The following is a 19537-nucleotide window of genomic DNA, read 5'->3' as shown; positions in this document are numbered from 1 at the left end:
GTATACCATCATTGGACCAGTCAGTTATCAAAAATCTTTAAATCTTTATAAATAAAGTGAGCTGACCAATAACATTTTTTATAATTTATAGAATCAGCTGAAGTATTGTAAATTGAGCCACATAATGTATTGTAAAATTTTCATTCTAGTTATTCATTTTTATTTCTTTACTTGTCCATTATTTCATTTCTAAAGACCAGATTGCAAATGTGAAATTTTGCAGTATGATTAATATATTTCTAATATAAAAAGTAATTCATTATTAACTACTAAATAGATAGTATTTTGTAGGAGATTACTAAAAGTGATTATTGTGGGAATTTGAAATGTTAATCATAGGTTCAAATTTTGGTGTTTGTTCCTGTTTGGTGGTATGATTTGGGGATATTTTGGAATCTTTGGGAGTTGGACCTAGCTGATAGAAGTAGAATTGTATGGGCAAATTATCTGTCCCCAATTCATGCCCCACTCTCTAATATTTGTTTAAAGAGATACCCTGCCATGTATTCTTTCTACCATGAAATGATCCACTATACTGTCCCTTATATGGTGTCCAGAAACTTGTAAAACAATTACACAAAATGATTTTTTGTTTTGATTTTTTTTGTTTTTTTTATTTAAAAATTATTCATTTTATATACCAACCACAGATCCTCCTCTTATCCCTCTTCCCATTCCCCCCACATCCTTCCCCCCCAAACCACCCACATCCCCTCCTCCAAAAATGTAAGGTCTCCCCTGGGGAGTCAGAAAAGCCTGGTACATTCAGTTGAGTCAGGACCAAGCCCCCCGCCTCCCTTGGCCCATGCCTCAAGGGTGAGCAAGGTGTCCCACCATAGGTAATGGGCTCCAGAAAGCCATCTCATGCACCAGGGCTAGATCCTGATTCCACTCCCAGGGGTTCCTTAAACAACAAACCTATACAACTGTCTCCCATATGCAGAGGGCCTAGTCCAGTCGCATGCAGATTCCACAGTTGTCAGTCTAAAGATTGTGTGTTCCTTAGAGTTTGGTTCAGTTGTCTCTGTAGATTTCCCCATCAAGATCTTGACGCCCCTCCTTGCTTATATAATTCCTTTTCCCTCTCTTCAAGTAGACTCCTGGAACTCGGCCTGGTACTTGGCTGTGGATCTCTGAATCTGCTTCCATCAGTTACTGGATGAAGGTTCTATGATGACAGGGTACTCACCAATCTGATTACCAGAGTAAGCCAGTTCAGGAACCCTCACCACCGTTGCTAGTAGTCTAATCTGGGGTCATCCTTGTGGATTCCTGGGAATTACCCCAGCACCAGGGGTAATTTCTCCCTTACCCCATAGTGTCTCCCTCTATCAAGATATCTCTTTCATTGCTCTCCCACTCCATTCCTCCCACAACTCAACTATCCCATTTCCTCATGTTCTCATCTTCCATCCCCCCACCTCTATTGCCTCCCCCCTCATCCCCAATTTACTCATAGAAATCTCATCTGTTTCTCCTTCCTATGGTGATTCATGTGTCCCTCTTAGGGTCCTCCTTGTTTCCTAGCTTCTCTGGAGCTTGGGTTGTAGTCTGATTTTCCTTTGCTTTATATCTTGTATTCACTTATGAGTGAGTACATATCATGTTTGTCTTTCTGAGTCTGAGTTACCTCAGTCAGGATGATATTTTCTAGTTCCATCCATTTGCCTGCAAATTTCATGATGTCATTGATTTCTACAGCTGAGTAATACTCCATTGTGTATATGTATAACATTTTCTTTATCCATTCTTTCATTGAGAGGCATCTAGGTTGTTTCTAGATTCTGGCTATTATGAATAATGCTGCTATGAACATAGTTAAGCAAGTGTCCTTGTGGTATTATTGAGCATCTCTTGGGTATATGCCCAAGAATGGTATCATTGGGTCTTGAGATATATTGATTCCCAGTTTTCTGAGAAGTCATCATACGATTTCCAGAGTGGCTGTACAAGTTTCCACTTGCACCAACAGTGGAGGAGTGTTCCCCTTGCTCCACATTCTCTTCAACATAAACTGTCATCAGTGTTTTTGATCTTAGCTATTTGGCAGATATAAGGTGGTATATCAGAGTCATTTTGATTTGCATTTCTCTGATAACTAAGGAAGTTGAGCAATTCCTTAAATGTCTTTCTGCCATTTGATATTCTTCTGTTGAGAATTTTCTGTTTAGCTCTGTAGCCTATTCTTTTTTTTTTAATTTATTTTAATTTATTTTGCAATACAATTCAGTTCTACATATCGGTCACGGATTCCCTTGTTCTCCCCCCCTCCCGTCCCCCTCACCTTCCCCCCAACGCCCCCCCCCATTCCCATCTCCTCCAGGGCAAAGCCTTCCCCACAGACTGAGGTCAACCTGGTAGACTCAGTCCAGGTAGGTCTAGTCCCCTCCTCCCAGGCCAAGCCAAACAATCCTGCATAGGCCCCAGGTTTCAAACAGCCAACTCATGCAATGAGCACAAGATCTGGTCCCACTGCCTGGATGCCTCCCAAACAGATCAAGCCAATCAACTGTCTCACCCATTCGGAGGGCCTGATCCAGTGTGGATCCCTCAGCCATTGGTTCATAGTTCATGTGTTTCCATTCATTTGGCTATTTGTCCCTGTGCTTTATCCAACCTTGGTCTCAACAATTCTCGCTCATATAAACCCTCCTCATTCTCGTTGATTGGACTCCCAGAGATCCACCCAGGGCCTAGTCATGGATCTCTGCATCCAGATCCCTCAGTAGTTGGATGAGGTTTCTAGCACAACAATTAGGGTGTTTGGCCATCCCATCACCAGAGTAGGTCAGTTCGGGCTGTCTCTCGACCATTGCCAGCAGTCTGTTGTGTGGGTATCTTTGTGGATTCTTAATTGGATTGTTGGGTATTTTGATGTCTGGTTTCTTGAGTTCTTTATACATTTCAGAGATCAGCTCTCTGTCAGACGTGGGATTGGTGAAGACCTTTTCCCATTCTGTAGGCTATCATTTTGTATTATTTACTTTGTCCTTTGCTTTCTAGAAGCTTCTCAATTTCAGGAGGTCACATTTATTAATTGTTGCTTTCTGTATCAGTTGTACTGGTGTTATATTTAGGAAGTTGTCTCCTGTGCCAATGCATTCTAGACTACATCCTACTTTTTCTATCAGGTTCAGTGTAGCTGGATTTATGTTGAGGTCCTTGATCCACGTGGACTTGAGTTTTGTGCATTGTAATAGATATGTATCTGTTTGCAGTCTTCTACGTGTTGACATCCAATTATGCCAGCACCATTTGTTGAAGATGCTTTCTTTTTTTCCATTGCACAGTTTTGACTTCTTTGTCAAAACTTAGGTGTTCATAGGTGTGTGGGTTAATGTCAGGGTCTTCAATTCGATTCCGTTGGTCCACATGTCAGTTTTTATGCCAGTACCAAGCTGATTTTATTACTATAGCTATACAGCAGAGCTTGAAGTCAGGGATGATGATGCCTCCAGAAGTTGCTTTATTGTAAAGGATTGTTTTAACTATCCTTGGTTTTTTATTTTTCCATATGGCATTGGGTATTGTTCTTTCAATGTCTGTGAAGAATTGTGTTGGTACTTTAGGGGGGCTGCACTGAATCTGTAGATTGCTTTGTTAAGATAGCCATTTTCATTGTGTTGGTTCTACCTATCCATGAGCATGGGAGATTTTTCCATTTCCTGGTGTTTTCTTCAATTTCTTTTTTTAAGGACTTGAAGTTCTTGTCATACAGGTCTTTTACTTGCTTGGTTAGAGTTACACCAAGATGTTTTATATTATTTGTGGCTACTGTAAAGGATGATGTTTCTCTGATTCCTTTCTTGGTCCATTTATCATTTGTATGTAGAAGGGTTACTGATTTTTTTAGTTAATTTTGCATCCCGGCACATTATTGAAGGTGTTCATCAGTTGTAGGAGTTCCCTAGCAGAATTTTTAGTGTCACTTATGTATACTATCATATCATCTGCAAATAGGGAAAGTTTGACTTCTTCTTTTCCAGTTTGGATCCCCTTGATCTCTTTTTGTTGTCTTATTGCTCTAGCTAGAACTTTGAGTACTATATTGACTAGATAGAGAGAGAGTTGGCAGCCTTATCTTGTTCCTGATTTTAGTGGAATTGCTTTGTGTTTCTCTCCATTTAATTTGATGTTGACTGTCAGGATGCTGTAAATTGCATTTATTATGTTTAGGTATTCCTTGTATTCCTGATCTTTCCAAGACATTTATCATGAAGTGGTGTTTTGTCAGAGGCTTTTTCAGCATCTTATTAGATGTTCATGTATTTTTTTTTCTTTCCGTTTGTTTATATGATGGATTACATTGACAGATTTTTATATGTTCAACTAAGTAGGTTGAAACCTACTTGATCATGGGGGATGATTTTTTCTGATGTGTTCTTGGATTCAATTTGCCAGTATTTTATTGAGTATTTCTGCATCAATGTTCATGAGGGAGATTGGGCTGTAATTTTTTTTTTCTTGCATCTTTCTGTGGTGTGGGTATCAGGGTAACTGTAGCCTCATAGAAAGAGTTCCTTCTCTTTCTGTTGTGTGGAACAATTTGAGGTGTGCCACCACCCTCCGGCCATGGTTGGGAGACTTTTAATGACTATTTCTATTTCTATTGGGGTTATAGGTCTTTTTAACAGATATAAGATGGTATATTTAAATTGTTTATCTGGTCTTGATTTATTTTTGGTATGTGGTACATATTCAGAAACATGCCCATTTCTTTTAGATTTTCCAATTTTGTGGAGTACAGGTATTTGAAGTTTGATCTGATGATTCTCTGGATTTTCTCATTGTCTGTTGTTATGTCTCCTTTTTAATTTCTGATTTTGTTAATTTGAATGTTCTCTCTCTGCCTTTGGTTAGTTTGGATAGGTGTCTATCTTATTGATTTTCTCAAAGAATCAACTTTTTGTTTTGTTGATTCTTTGTATTGTTCTGTTTCTATTTCATTGATTTCAACTCTCAATTTGATTATTTCCCGGTGTTTACTCCTCCTGGGTGAGTTTGCTTCTTTTTGTTTGAGAGATTTCAGGTGTGTTATTAAGTCACTAGTGTGAAATTTCTCCAACTTTGAGGAGCATTATTCAGTTTTAATGAGTTTGTAAGCGTTCTTTAATTTGTGTTGTTGTTGAATTCTAACTTTAAGCCATGGTGGTCTGATAAAATATAGGAGGTTATTCTGATTTTTTTTTAATCTGTTGAGATTTGCTTTGTGACTGAGTATGTGATCAATTTTAGAGAAGGTTTCATGGGGTGCTGAGAAGAAGGTATATTCTTTTGTGTTTGGGTGGAATGTTCTGCAGATGTCTATTAAGTCCATTTGAGTCATAACATCTGCTAGTTCCCTTACTTCCAGTTAAGTTTCTGTCTGGTAGACCTTTCCATTAGTGAGAGTGGGGTGTTGAAGTCTCCCACTATTAGTGTGTGGGGTTTCAAGTGCAATTTAAGCTTTAGTAATGTTTCTTTTACATATGTGGGTGCCCTTGTATTTTGGGCATGAATGTTCAGAATTGAGACTTCATCTTGTTGGATTTTTCCTGTGATGAAATGTAATGTCTTCCTGTATATCTTTTGATTAATTTTAGTTTGAAGTCTATTTTGTTAGATATTGTGATAGCTACACCAGCTTCCTTCTTAAGTACATTTGATTGGAAAGTCTTTTCCCAAGTCTTTACTCTGAGGTAGTGTCTGTCTTTGAAGTTGAGGTATGGTTCTTGTATGCAGCAGCAGGATGGATACTGGTTTCTTATCCATTCTATTAGCCTATGTCTTTTTATAGGTGAATTGAGTCCATTGATATTAAGGGATATTAATGATCAGTGATTGTTAATTCCTGTTACTTTTTGGTGGTAGTATGTGTATGTTGCCCTTCTTTAGGTTTTGTTGGTGTGGGATTATCTATTGCCTGTGTTTTTGTGGGTGCATCTAAGTTCCTTAGGTTGGATTTTTCCTTCTAGTGCTTTCTGTAGGACTGGATTTGTTGATAGGTATTTTTTAAATCTGGTTTTGTCATGGAATATCTTGTTTACTCCATCTATGATGATTGAGAGTTTTGCTGGATATAATAGTCTTGGCTGGCATCAGTGGTCTCTTAGTGTCTGTATAACATCTGTCCAAGACCTTCTGGCTTTCAAAGTCTCCATTTAGAAGTTGGTTGCTATTCTGCTTTTACATGTTGCTTGGCCTTTTTCCTTTGTAGCTCTTAATATTGTTTCTTTATTCTGTGTGTTTAGTGGTTTGATTATTATGTGATGAGGGGATTTTTTTTTGGTCCAGTCTATTTGGTGTTCTGTAAGCTTCTTGTATTGTCGTAAGCATTTCCTTCTTTAGGTTGGGAGTGTTCTTCTGTGACTTTGTTGAATATATTTTCTGTGCCTTTGAGCTGGATTTCTTCTCCTTCTATCCCTATTGTTCTTAGGTTTTGTCCTTTCATAATGTTCAAGATTTCCTGGATGTTTTGTGTTATGACTTTGTTGGCTTTAATGTTTTCTTTGACCAATGAATCTGTTTCCTTTATTGTATCTTCAATGCCAGAGATTCTCTCTTCCATTCATCTCTTGCATTCTGTTGGTTATGCTTGCATCTGTAGTTCCTGTTCATTTACTCAGATTTTCCACTTCTAGCATTCCCTCAGTTTGTGTCTTCATTATTGCCTCTATTTCAATTTTTAGAACTTGAACAGTTTCCTTCACATGTTTGATTGCCTTTTTCCTGTTTTCCTTGTCTTTCTTTAAGGGTTTAATGATTACTTCCAATTTTTTGTTTGTCTTTCCTTTGATTTCTTTAAGGGAAGTTTTCATTTCCTCTTTAAAGTTCTCTATCATCTTCATAAAGTCATTTTAAGGTCATCTTCTTCTGCTTATTCTACATTGGGATGTTCAGGTCTTGCTGTATTAGAATCACTAGATTCTGGTGGTACCATATTGCTGTTTATGTTGTTGAATGTATTCTTGCACTGGTATCTACCCTTTTCTTCCTCCAATTGGTGCAAGCATCATCTGTGTCTCAGTGAGCTACTCTTGGTCCATTTGTCACCCTTGGTCCAATCGGAGCTGATGGAGTCCGTGTCTCAGGGAGCAATTGCAGTCTCAGGGGATGGGTGGGTTTGGGGGACATAGTGGAACTTGTAGATTCCAGACCCTGATGTGGGGTTGTTCAGGCCTGCCTGTAGGAGTTTTGCCTCCTGGCCTGCAACTGGGGCTGCAATGTATGAGGCTATCACAAAATGATTCTTTTCTCCTCGTGATGTCTCTATCAGTATTCTGGTCAAGGCAATGAAAACTTAACTAATGCTACCCAGAATTTGTCATTTAAATCACTAGTACTAGTCTCAGCCATGATAGCAACTTGGAAATGCTTTTGTATATTCAATAACATACACAATAAGTGTTAATTACATGACCTAAAGGTTTCCCCTTACAACATGGTAGCCTTAAAAGACAGCAACTACTTAGTGTTCCTTCTTAGCATTTGTAAAACTAGAATACAGATTCATAAGGCTACATAATAATGCTTGTACTAATCAATAGTATGCATTTCACATCTTAAAGTTTGGCAGAAAGCATTGCCTCATCTGATGGTCAGAGCATGTATGTGAGTTAAGGTCCTACTATATGGATATGAGCACTGGTGAACTAATAGGATGCTGAAGATGCCACTTACTAATTTTTTCAACCAAGAGCAAACAGGTCAACCAAGTACTTGTGACAATATAGTCTTTACATAAAATCCAGAGTCTAGACATGTTTTTCAAACTTTGTAAAAAAATATGTATTTGTAAAAAAAACTAATTTTAAATAAATATCACTATTGACTTTGTTGTAGGAAGCATATTATTTTAGTCAATAGAATTAAAACACCTGCAAATACTATTAGTACTTTTCAAAAATAAAAGTCAATATTTTTGAAATATCAAATGGATTATAAAATTATCTTTCTCCTTATTGACAAAATGTTTGCATCAGTTAAATACTCCATTGAGAAAAGTCTCTCTTGGTTCTAACACCAACATCTATTATATTTTTCTCTCTAGGATGAATTAAAAAATAAAATATACAATCAGAGAATGGAAGCTGCTTCAATGGTTTTAGGAAGACAGCTTTCTCACCATGATCATTTTGATAATCTCTGTGAAATCAAAGTATGATTAATAGCAACTATACCCTATTGTAAAGCCTAATGTATTAGAATGATAGTCCTATATTTTGGTATATTGAAAAGAATAGATAATAAGCAAATCAACTATGTACAATGATATGAATCAAGATGCAAAATCATTAGTGTTGTCAGACTTTAATTATGTAATTATCTACTTATCAAACTCATTTATCAAAATAATTTAGCTAATTTGGTTATGATATCTTGAAATATAAAAATAAATTTTAAAAATTATACAGTTTTGCATATTTTCACATGGATTAGCTATAAGATTCTTTTAAATTAAGCTGTGAAATATTTTAATAGTCTGTAAAGGGGTGGATCTTAGGAAGCACTTCTCATTTTGATTTTGTTTGAAAACCTCCAGTCTTTCAAACATCTTTTAAATAAAACTCCAAGCCCACACTGTATATTTTTGCACCTTTGAGTATAAAAAGAAACAGAACAAGTATTTAAATGATTCCATGTGCCTGTTTTTAAAGCACTCATGTTTTATATTCTCATTTTATTCTTCAATAGGCCATAAAAAGAAAAGGGCTAAGATTTTTTGAAAAATTATTATTTTCTAGGATTTTTTAAGAAATTATCGCCGGGCGGTGGTGGCGCACGCCTTTAATCCCAGCACTCGGGAGGCAGAGCCAGGCGGATCTCTGTGAGTTCGAGGCCAGCCTGGACTACCGAGTGAGTTCCAGGAAAGGCGCAAAGCTACACAGAGAGACCCTGTCTCGAAAAACCAAAAAAAAAAAAAAAAAAAAAAAAAGAAATTATCTGTCTTGGTTATTTGAATAAGCATAATAACTATTAATAGTCCACATGTATACAACCAGAAAATGCACCTCAGAAATTCAATGAGTTTTGCAGATCCCACAGATTGACAGCAGAAGATCCAGAATTAGAACTTCTGATGCAAATTTCAGGTTTCTACTTCTTCCTTTCTGTTGTCAGGCAGTAGGAGGCTAAAGGAGAATGAGTGCATGCATTAGGTGGAGGCTACCAGAGAATGAGTGCATGCATTAGGTGGAGGCTAACGGAGAATGAGTGCATGCATTAGGTGGAGGCTACCCCAGAATGAGTGCATGCATTAGGTGGAGGCTAACGGAGAATGAATGCATGCATTAAGTGGAGGCTCCCCCAGAATGAGTGCATGCATTAGGTAGAGGATACCCCAGAATGAGTGCATGCTTTAGGTGGAGGCTACCCCAGAATGAGTGCATGCTTTAATTCCATTGCAAAGTACATTTATTTTATTGAGCTGATTTCTTTGAACACTGCCAAAGGTCCAGGCCATGATGAACAGAGTTCTAGTTTGAGGTATGAGATACAGTGAAAGATTTAGATGCAGACTAACATTGCTGCATATACAAGAACACATAGAGCAAAGCTGACAAAACAAAATAAGAGAAAACAGCAGTACAAAAACCTCACATCGTTAGCAGATAATCTTCCAATTATGAAATGGCTGTGACAGATAGAAGAGTGGAATACTACCTAAAAGGATAGCATATCAAATGATATTTTAGAGAAAGTCTTGACTGAGTTCATAATTGGAAAGTACAGTGACATCAGCATATAGCTTAAATCAAACAATTAATTCATAATTTAAACATTATGTACAAATGCAGATAATTGAGATCTCATGAAAAGCTCTGTTTCATGGGTGGTATACATGATTCTCTTTCAGTCCAACCTCTTAGAAATTATAAACATTTCACCTCTTCTAAAAGAGGAATAGGGAGGGGGACTCAGGGGAAGACATACTTGCATTAGACACTAAACAACATTATAAATGAAATCAATTTTATAAGGTCATAAAGTATAGGGGGAAAAGACATAAAAATTAAGAAGACAGAAAGTGCAAGTAGATACAAAATATTACTTCATACCAGAAACTCAGACAAGAATTTTCCACATTGAATTTGACCCTTTGTTAATGATACTAATGCCTCCTTTTTCATATCCATGAAAACACAGAGTTTATATGAATCCCAAATTTACACATGCATGACGAACATGAATATCTTTGACTTCATTTTTTTTTTTGGTTTAATCTTTTGGAAGTATGATGATGCACTTGTGTAAAGAAAAGCCAGAGGATGCCTGGCAAGACAGTTTAACAGATAAATTCCTAGCTGTGCAAGGGTGATGAGTGGAGACTTGATTTGCAGCACTCACATAAAAAAGTTGGGCAGACCAGCCTGTCATCTCACTACTCATGGTGCAAAGCTTACCCTATGGTAAGCTGGGGAACTATGCTAGCCAGCTTTGTAAGCTTCAGGTTAAACAAGAAATTATCTCTCCGTAAATAACATGGGGAAGGTCCCAGAAAAACATTCAATGTCAATCCCTGGCTGGGCTCCACATGCACAAGCACAAAGGTGTACATGCCCCTGCACAGATGTATTCCAGACTGTGTGAATATTTATATGCACAAACACATATTCTATATATACATACACACAAAAGACAAATAAAGACCAGAGTAAAGCAAGATGAGTATGTATCTATTTAGCTTGATTTGTTTCCAATTTGGTTCTATTTCCTTTTAACCTCCAAGGAGCAAAAATTTACTATATAGTTATAGAGGCCAAATAAAAAGTTTAGTTTTTATATAAAGAGGACAGGGATCAAGAGACCGTGTGGTACTCAAATCCAACTGGTACATCTACAGCACAGTTCCTATACCTAAGGCTAAGATCATTTCAGAAGGAGGAATGGGAAAATTTAAGAGCCAGAGGAACAGGAAGCATGCTGTGAGCTTGTGTCTCCTAGAAATGTTAGAGAGGCTACAACCACAATATCTTATCAACATGACTGTCTGAACAAAGCCCAGACAGTGACAATAACAGATATAACAAAGAACTATGGGCAGCTGGGCAGTGTTAAGAGTGAAATAGTCTTCCTCAGAAAAAAACTTCTAATTGATTATTCAATACAAAGTTGTCAGCCCTGAGATGGTATACATACAATCAGGGAACATTGTAAAGGCTTAGCAGGTTATAGTTATGTATGTAAGATATACATAACTATATATAAGTATATATATATAATTATATATTATATAAATTATATATTTTATATCATAAATTTGAGAGAAAACAAGAGGGTGCATTATCGGGGATAGAGAGATAGAGGGAGGAAAGAAAAGAGGGTAAATAATATAATTATATTGTAATTTCAAGCAATAACAATTATATAAAATGGGGGATAAGTTATAAGTGGGAATATTCATTTTACATGTTTAAATGTAACATTAGGGAAAGAGAGAGAGAGGAAGGCGTGGAGAGAGGGAGAGATGGAGGGATGGCTCATGGTCAGTTTACTCTCTGCTTTATTATGAAGTTTAGGATCACTCCTATAGAATGTCACACTTACATTCAGAGCAGACCTTTCTGTAGTTAATACAATCTAAGAACTCCCTCCAGTCATGCCCAGAGGCTTGTCTCATAGACAATTTTAGATACTGTCAAGATGACAACCACTATTAACTATCTCAAGCCCCTCTCTTTTTAACTTGATACCCAAACAAATGGCTTGGAGACATAACCTTCCATCCCATGAAACACAAGGCAATGGGCATCTCACAATGCAAAAAAAAATTGTTCAGTACAACTTTAAAACTATTCATAGTGCTTAACAGTTCCAACTCTTTGTAAATGCAGTATCATTTTTGAGTCTCAGGCATGCTCTTAACTGTGAGCCCCTGTAATATGTAAAAGTTATGTACTTCAAATAGACAATGGAACAGAGTTCACAACACATTATACAAAGCTAAAATGAGGACATAGTAAGGAAAGATCAAACAAAAACAAGACCTAAATCTAGAAGAGAGAATACCAGCATATGAAGTTCCGTGTTAGCATCTAGAGATCCTAATAGGTTCCTGGGCTCCAAAGATCTTGTAAAATTTTATCTCAACAATTCAACCACCTGCATCACATATAACCTTCTCTTGGTCTGCCTCCACTTTGTGCATGAAACTTTCTCACAGATATTGCACATTTTGAATCTCTAACATCCTTAGGTTTCCATTGTAATGTAGGTTTTACCTTCACAGCTACACACAATATCTTTTTAGGGTTTTCTTGCTAAAAATATAATCCTGCCAGGGATTGTATTGTCTAAACAACTTCATGCAACCTTGACACTAGCCAAACTAATTTCTTTATCTTTCATTTATCATGCCTGTAAAATAGTTACCACATAGTAAATGCTGCCAAGTTTGGCTGTTACCTTGAGACACATCATGGGCATTGGCCTCTCAGTATCTATTGGGAAAATCAAATATACCATTGATTTAAAAGCTTATTCAGGGCTTCATGTAGGGCTCTGTCATGTTTGTCCATGTGCAATTTATCCCTTTAAACTCATGGAATTCTCCACAGTGTAGACAGGGAACAAATGAGATGCTTGGGACTTTAAGCACAATTTAGACTGTATCTTTAAGATCACAAGCCAAATCCTTACAGAGAGTCAATAATATATTAATTACAACTTTAAACTAGCCTGCTGTTGTCTGTCTATTGGTATTCTCATAAAGTGCTTCATTTAAATTTATTAGATGTATTCTCCTTGCAGCAAGAAACAAGTTATTAAAAGCAGTGCCAATGAATAAAATAATTATCCAAAAGCCTGGTTACCAGCTAAGCCAGAGACCTGGTTGGTTAATTGTCTGCAGAACATTGGCTGACATGATGCCTTATTTAAACCTTTCACAGTGGTTGGCAGAGGAGCAAAGGAAAAACAATTGTCAATTTTCCTATCAGTTTTGTGCTGGAAAGTAGAATGTGGTTGATTTAAACTAAAAATATCTTAGTGAGAGTATCGTGTGATCAAGAGATCTGAAGAAAGATGGGATTAGTTTTGAAGAATCTATTACGTACAACATTCTTTATATATGTCCTCTTTTGAATTTTATTTATGTTATATCCTGACTGCAGTTCTCCCTTTCCTCTTCTCCCTTTCCTCTTCTCCCTTTCCTTCCTTCCGCATCCCTGCACCTCAATCCACTCCTTCCCTGTTTCTGTTCAGAAAGGTTCCTCCCATGGATATCAGAAAAGCAGGACATATCGAGTCCTCTTTAAAAACTAGTGATTTAAGAATGATAGGCTTCTCTGTGAGTTTGAGGCCAGCCTGGGCTACCAAGTGAGTTCCAGGAAAAGGCGCAAAGCTACACAGAGAAACCCTGTCTCGAAAAACAAAAAAAACAAAACAAAAAGAAAAAAGAATGATAGGCTTAATTTAATGATGTAAATTCCCATATTTAACATATTTAATATCTGATATAATAGATTATGAAATGTTAACCAATAGGAAAAGGAATGTGTGCCTATGGAGGAATAGAGTTGAGCTATTAATCAAGTGTATTGACAACCAGTTGCCAAACATTTGAGGTCTACCACCTGAGAAGCAGGAGACTGAAGACCACTTTAACTTTAACACTATTGTTACTATAATTTTCTATTAACCTGAATTTTTATCTGTTTTTTCTTTGTTAAGAAATTTTTTATTCATTTTACATACCAACCACAGATCCCCCTCTCTTCCTTCCTCCCACTCTCCCCACTTAAAGATACAACTGTGGATGTTTTACCCCCAGAATTCCCTCATCAAAGCCTTGTTGGACATAGAGAGAGAAGCTTCATTTCTACACTGAAAGCAATATCAAAGTAAAAGGCAAACAAAACAACAAGAATACTAACGTTTGCTCTAATTGTATTGTGCCGTCCATCTGTCACTTCTAACCCCCCTTCCTAGTGCATGCTACCTATTGTTTCAATACATTGTTTGCATATATGTTTGGGTATGTTCTACAGTGGTTCATGGGTTAAAATGTATTTCCCAGGGTGCAGAATGAAGAGGGTAGAAACTGTTTATAGAAATAAATTTTGGGAGTTATCTAGGGCTAGAGTTATTATAGTGGAGCCCCATGATTAAATATTGAATATCAGTTGGTATATCAGGAGAGAGACATGCCAGATGAGATGCATAGACATGTTGCGTATCTCTTTCCATGTAAAGCCCCACACTTCCTTGGACTATGCCAGTACAAAGGCTTTTACAACAGTATTCATGTCAAACTTGGATAAGAACTGTAGGACAACATATATTTCTGGCTCACATATTTTGCTGTAAAAACACAAAATAAATCATCTACCTCCTGTCTAACTAACTGTTAGACTGTTGTTTCTTGACTGTTTCAAATTATTAAACCCTTCTATGTGTGTCTTTTAAAGTTTGTTTTGTCTTCCTTATACTCAGAGTCCCCTACCTCCCAGACTAATTATAAGTATTTTATCCTTTAAATTTTCTACTGAAGTAGAAATGAAGTATGCAATGGCTCCTTTCTTTAATCATTCAGTATTTTGAACATGTCCCCATGATAGTTCTTTTTATAATATATGAGTGACCATGTATGTGCTTCTACATCTAGATGATAAGCTCTAAATCCCTTTGGGATTGATTGATAGAAGTTTATTAAACATCATTAGTCAGAGACCAAGTAAAAGCATGCATGTTCTGGCTTGAAATATTTAAGGTGTTTTCATGACTATTTCATAGATTCCAAAAATATAACACTTACAACCCCTAGAACAAATACTATTACCTATTTCTCTAAAATGGTCTCATTCATATCTAACTAAATCCCTCAAGAAGAATTCACTTTTCCAATTTCCATAACTTTGCTTATGCTATTGCCCTTCTCTAGACTAATCTAGAAGAAAATTCAAATAGTTTATTGTATATGCAGGTGTATACATTACTTTTCTTGATACTGTGAACTAAGACTTGACAATTAACTCAGTAGAGGAAAGTTTATCTTCACTATGGTTTCCGGAGATTCAGTCCAAAGTTGATTCACTCCAAGGGCATGATAAAAAACAGCTATTCATATTATAGCCAATAGGAAGAAGCAAGGAACGGTATGACTAGGGATGGTATATTCTCAGGAACCACTCTGAATGACATACATCCTAACCTTGACAGTTTCCACTACCCCTAAAACATAACCATCATATCGATGGAGCCAGGTGGGAAAATCCAAGAGAGATAGTGGGGGGGGGGGAAATGCCAGCCATAGACCAGTAATGCCATGGCCCTGTGGGATCTTATAGATGAATAGAAATGGGTTAAGTTATAAGAGCTAGCTAGCAAAATGCTTAAGTCATAAGTCATTCAATTAGTAATTTTTTTTTTAAAAAGAGACCAAATATTAAAAACATGACCTTTTGTCATTTCTTTTGACTCAGTAACAGCAGTACAGCCATGCTATAGAAAGGAACTATCAATTCATCTAGCTCAGTGCTCACTCATGGGCTTGTCTCACTTGTAAATGATAGCTGTCTACAGCCATCACATTCATATTCTAAACAGCAAAATTAAGAAAAGTTTGAAGTCAGAAGTAAGAATATACAGGGAAATGAACTTTAGGGTACTTTATGTAAACTGTAAGAAACACTTGGGTTAATGTATTAGACAGAATAACATCACATAACTTCACTTTATGATGAAAGCTAAGGCATGTATCTTTGTCTAGCTAGACAACGGGCTTGTCAAAACTTAGCCTTCTATTATTATTGAAGAAAGGGTGAACAGATACTGTCAGTCAATTATTGTACTGCCATGAAATTTTTGTTTTGCTTTTTGAAACTTGTAGACACAAAAAGCAATTAGAATTATCCTGGAGATTATTTTAGTCTTTTAAGAAAACTATAGTCACTAAACCATTTATGAAGTGGCAAGTCTATAGCATTGAGATTAGTATATTCTTGTCAATTTACGAACAAAGAATCTGAGATAAATGGGCATGCTCATAATTGTGTAGGCTAGGTAACAAGGTTCTGCTTAAAGGTGAAGGAGTAAGTCAGTGTCTTTATTGAAGAACTTGGTGAGACGAGGAGGGACAGACTAATATTATATACTTGAATTGGGTAAGATTCACCACCCCATAAAAAGGCATACATATTGAAAGTCTGAAATGAGAAACAACACATTAACATGGGGGGAGAGAAATATCTCTTACAGAAGATAGAATGTTAACTTCACACTGAGAGCAAAGACAACATTTAAAGCTAAATGTAGAGTTGACATCAAAATGTATGTTCAATTTAAGAGTGAGTCAAAGGAATAGAAGAAGCAAGGCTAGCAATGCTCTAAATGAGATTGTCATCAACCTTTTCTTGATTGAAGCAGTACCTTCCTCAGCCAGAGAGAATCAGCTTGGGCTATTTTATGCAAGAATGGGTTCACAGTCTTCATATTACCTAACCTGTTTTCTGTAGCTAGAATTTTTCTCTGCGGGTCCTGCCAAAAAGGCAAAAAACAATGTTTGGAGTCAGGGCATTGTCTAACAATAATATATTTGAATACATAGAGTTTTGTACAAATTTAATCTTTGCAATCTCATGGGAAAGAATTTATAAGCCATGTTTTAGAGATGGAAAGACTGAGGATAAGAAAATTTGAACCACTACACAGAGAATAGGTAGCCAGTTTTTAGTGAAGTCAGAAGCCCCTCCAAACTATGCCACCAAATTACACTGGACTGGTTACTTGGACACTAGACTCTAGGACAGGTGTTCTCTAAACTTTGCCCTTATCTTTGGGTGAGGGCATTGTTTTTTTCATGGGAAGAGACTTTTCTCACAGGTTTCTATGAACTCAATCCATGAATTAGGCATGTTTTAACATCTTATTTCCCCTTTATTATCTATGATAAGATATATGTGGCAATAATTGTAAATTAGAATAGGAGTAATGAAATGTTAAGAACAAAAATATCCTGTGGAAGGAACTGAGTTGTAATTTTTATGTACATTCTATCATATTATTATCCAAACACATTTCAAGTTTAAATTCTGAGTTACAGCCTCCTCTGAAAAAATAAAAAAAGAGCTATCATCTTTCTGTCCTAAGTCTGGTTACCCTGTAAATTGCGGCTTGTTTTTAGTAAAAGCTATGATGCAAGTTCAAACACAACAGATTAAAAAGCACATTGTCTTAATTATAATTTGAGAGTTTTACTAATTTTTCAGTGATTTCACTCATGTATATAGGCATATTTATTATTTGAAGGCTCACCTTCCTTTCACCCGTCTGCTCTTGTCTAGATTTTCTTACCCAAAAGTCTCTTTCTCACATCCTCCTTTATTTTTTCTTTTTTCTTAAGAAATTTTCTATTAATTTTGCATACCAACCACAGATTCTCCCCTCCTCCTTCCTCCTGCCCCCCAGCCTTCCCCTCCAACCTAGCCCCATTCCCATCTCCTCCAAGGCAAGGCTTCCCGTGTGAGTTTAGCAAAGACCTTCTGTGTGATCTTGTGTGTAGAGTTATCCACCAGAGCCTGATGTGCTTACCAGTGGATACACAATTGAAGACAATGGTTTACTTTCTCCCAGAATTGATCAACAACCAATAGTTCTTCAGTAAGGAGAGCCCCATGAGCCATATCCCATTGTGCCTAATAGTTGCCCAGGCTGGTCTTATATAGGCCCAGTCCAAATAACTTCACCTCTATGAGGTCATGAAGGTAATACCTATGTCATGTGTAGGGAGTGGTATTTTGCAGTTCCTTTCCTTGTCCAGTTCCCCTTTCTTCAATATCCCTTGAGTCTTCAAAAGGTTGGTACACATATCTGATAGGACTAGGCCCTCATTTTTCACTTAACTGTATCTTGAGAATGCATGTTGTAGGAACGTAAGCTTGAAGGCTGCAGTGAAATCTTTCATTGAGGAAACCCAAGTCCCTCTGCCAGGTTGTTGGCAGGGTTCTGGGAACAGACACCAACATGAGCTAGGTGCCTAACCTAAAACGTTAAGGATTTGATGCAGGAGGAGGAGTGCAAAAGAGTAAGAATGCCTTGTGGATTTGCACACTGTGGATGTGCAGAGGACAGTGCCTAGAAAAGTGATGTTGCTGTGGAGTGAAGTCAGAAGCAGGGAGGTCTTGAAGGTAATTTCAAAGAAACGAATCAAGAAACTATATTTTCTTCTGGCGTTCTCACTGTAAACCTTTTACAATCTGAAACATAAGCTATTATTACAGTTATCTTAAAAGGCACACTTGTTGGAATGTGGTTTGAGGAACAAAATCACCACTCTATTGTCCCCAACTCAGGATGCTATGAGGCAGTGACTCACCCCATCACACACAGTGCAGGATACCTTGCCATTCATTGCCTGACATTTTCCTTCTGAACAGAGGAATGAGCCAGTTTTTCCTCATTTTCTCAAAAATATGAAATGTGTTGCCAATTATCTCCCTCAGTTCTACACAAAAGGAAAGACTAGCCCACAAATCCCCTCAGAGTAATGAGGAATGCCTGTGTGCACCCTGTATTTCATCAGCATTTTGTTTAACGTCCTCATTAAAGAGTAAGAAATGTTCGATTGTCATAGAAACACATTCATTTCAAGTGTAATTTATCTCTACACAAGCTGTAAAGACATGGTTCATGCTCTTCAGAATTAAGTTTCTTTTTCATGTTTGTATGTTTACAATTTTATTTTTATTATTCTTGCTTTGTTAACCATCAATCCAATAAGCTTCCTACAATGTCCAGACAGTATAAATTATGACCACAGGGGGGCAAAAACTTCTTAAACAGTTATTTATATCCACCCTGCTAGGAGCCCCACTTTTACTGGATTCACAATAGTAGCTGCTGATGATAATCTTATTGTCATCTTCCACAGGATCTTTACAAAACTCATAAATATGAAGTAACCTATAAAGAGAAAATTCCAACAATAATAAGAGGGGCTCAATTTTTATATAACACTATATCCCATGTCTTTCTGTACTTCTCACTTTTCTTTGCAATCAAAAAGACCTAGTAGGTGTCTTAGTTTTCTATTGCTTTGATTTAAAAAACCTGGACCACAAGCAACTTGAGAAGAAAATGGTTTATTTCAAATGGCATGTGTAGTTCAGCATGAAAGGAAGTCAGGGAAGGAAGACAAAGGAGGAAGTTGAAGGCAGAAACTAAAGCAGAAGCCTCTGAGGAGTCCTACTAAATCCTTGCACCTCATAGATTTTTCAACCTGTTTTCTAATGCCATCTAGGACCACCCACCCAGGAGTGACACCACCCACAGTGAGCGGAGCCCTTTCACACCATCAGTCAAGAAAAGAAAACATACTCCAAACACTTGCCTCTAGGCAAAACTTATAAAGGCATTTTCTCAATTGTGATTTCTTCCTCACAGATGACCCTAGGTTGTGTCAATTTGAAATTAAAAAAACAAAAAGCCAACACCATAGGAAAACACCTGTAGAAACTATACTAATTTTATTCTCCCATTTATGGCATACATAATATATATATATATATATATATATATATATATATATACATTTAACAATTTTCAAAAGCACTTTTCATTA

Source organism: Peromyscus californicus, unplaced genomic scaffold (genome assembly GCF_007827085.1).
Source record: "Peromyscus californicus insignis strain IS unplaced genomic scaffold, ASM782708v3 Scaffold_4__1_contigs__length_199733344, whole genome shotgun sequence".
In the NCBI taxonomy this organism is placed as follows: Eukaryota; Metazoa; Chordata; class Mammalia; order Rodentia; family Cricetidae; genus Peromyscus; species Peromyscus californicus.
Note: the sequence above shows the minus strand (reverse complement) of the source record.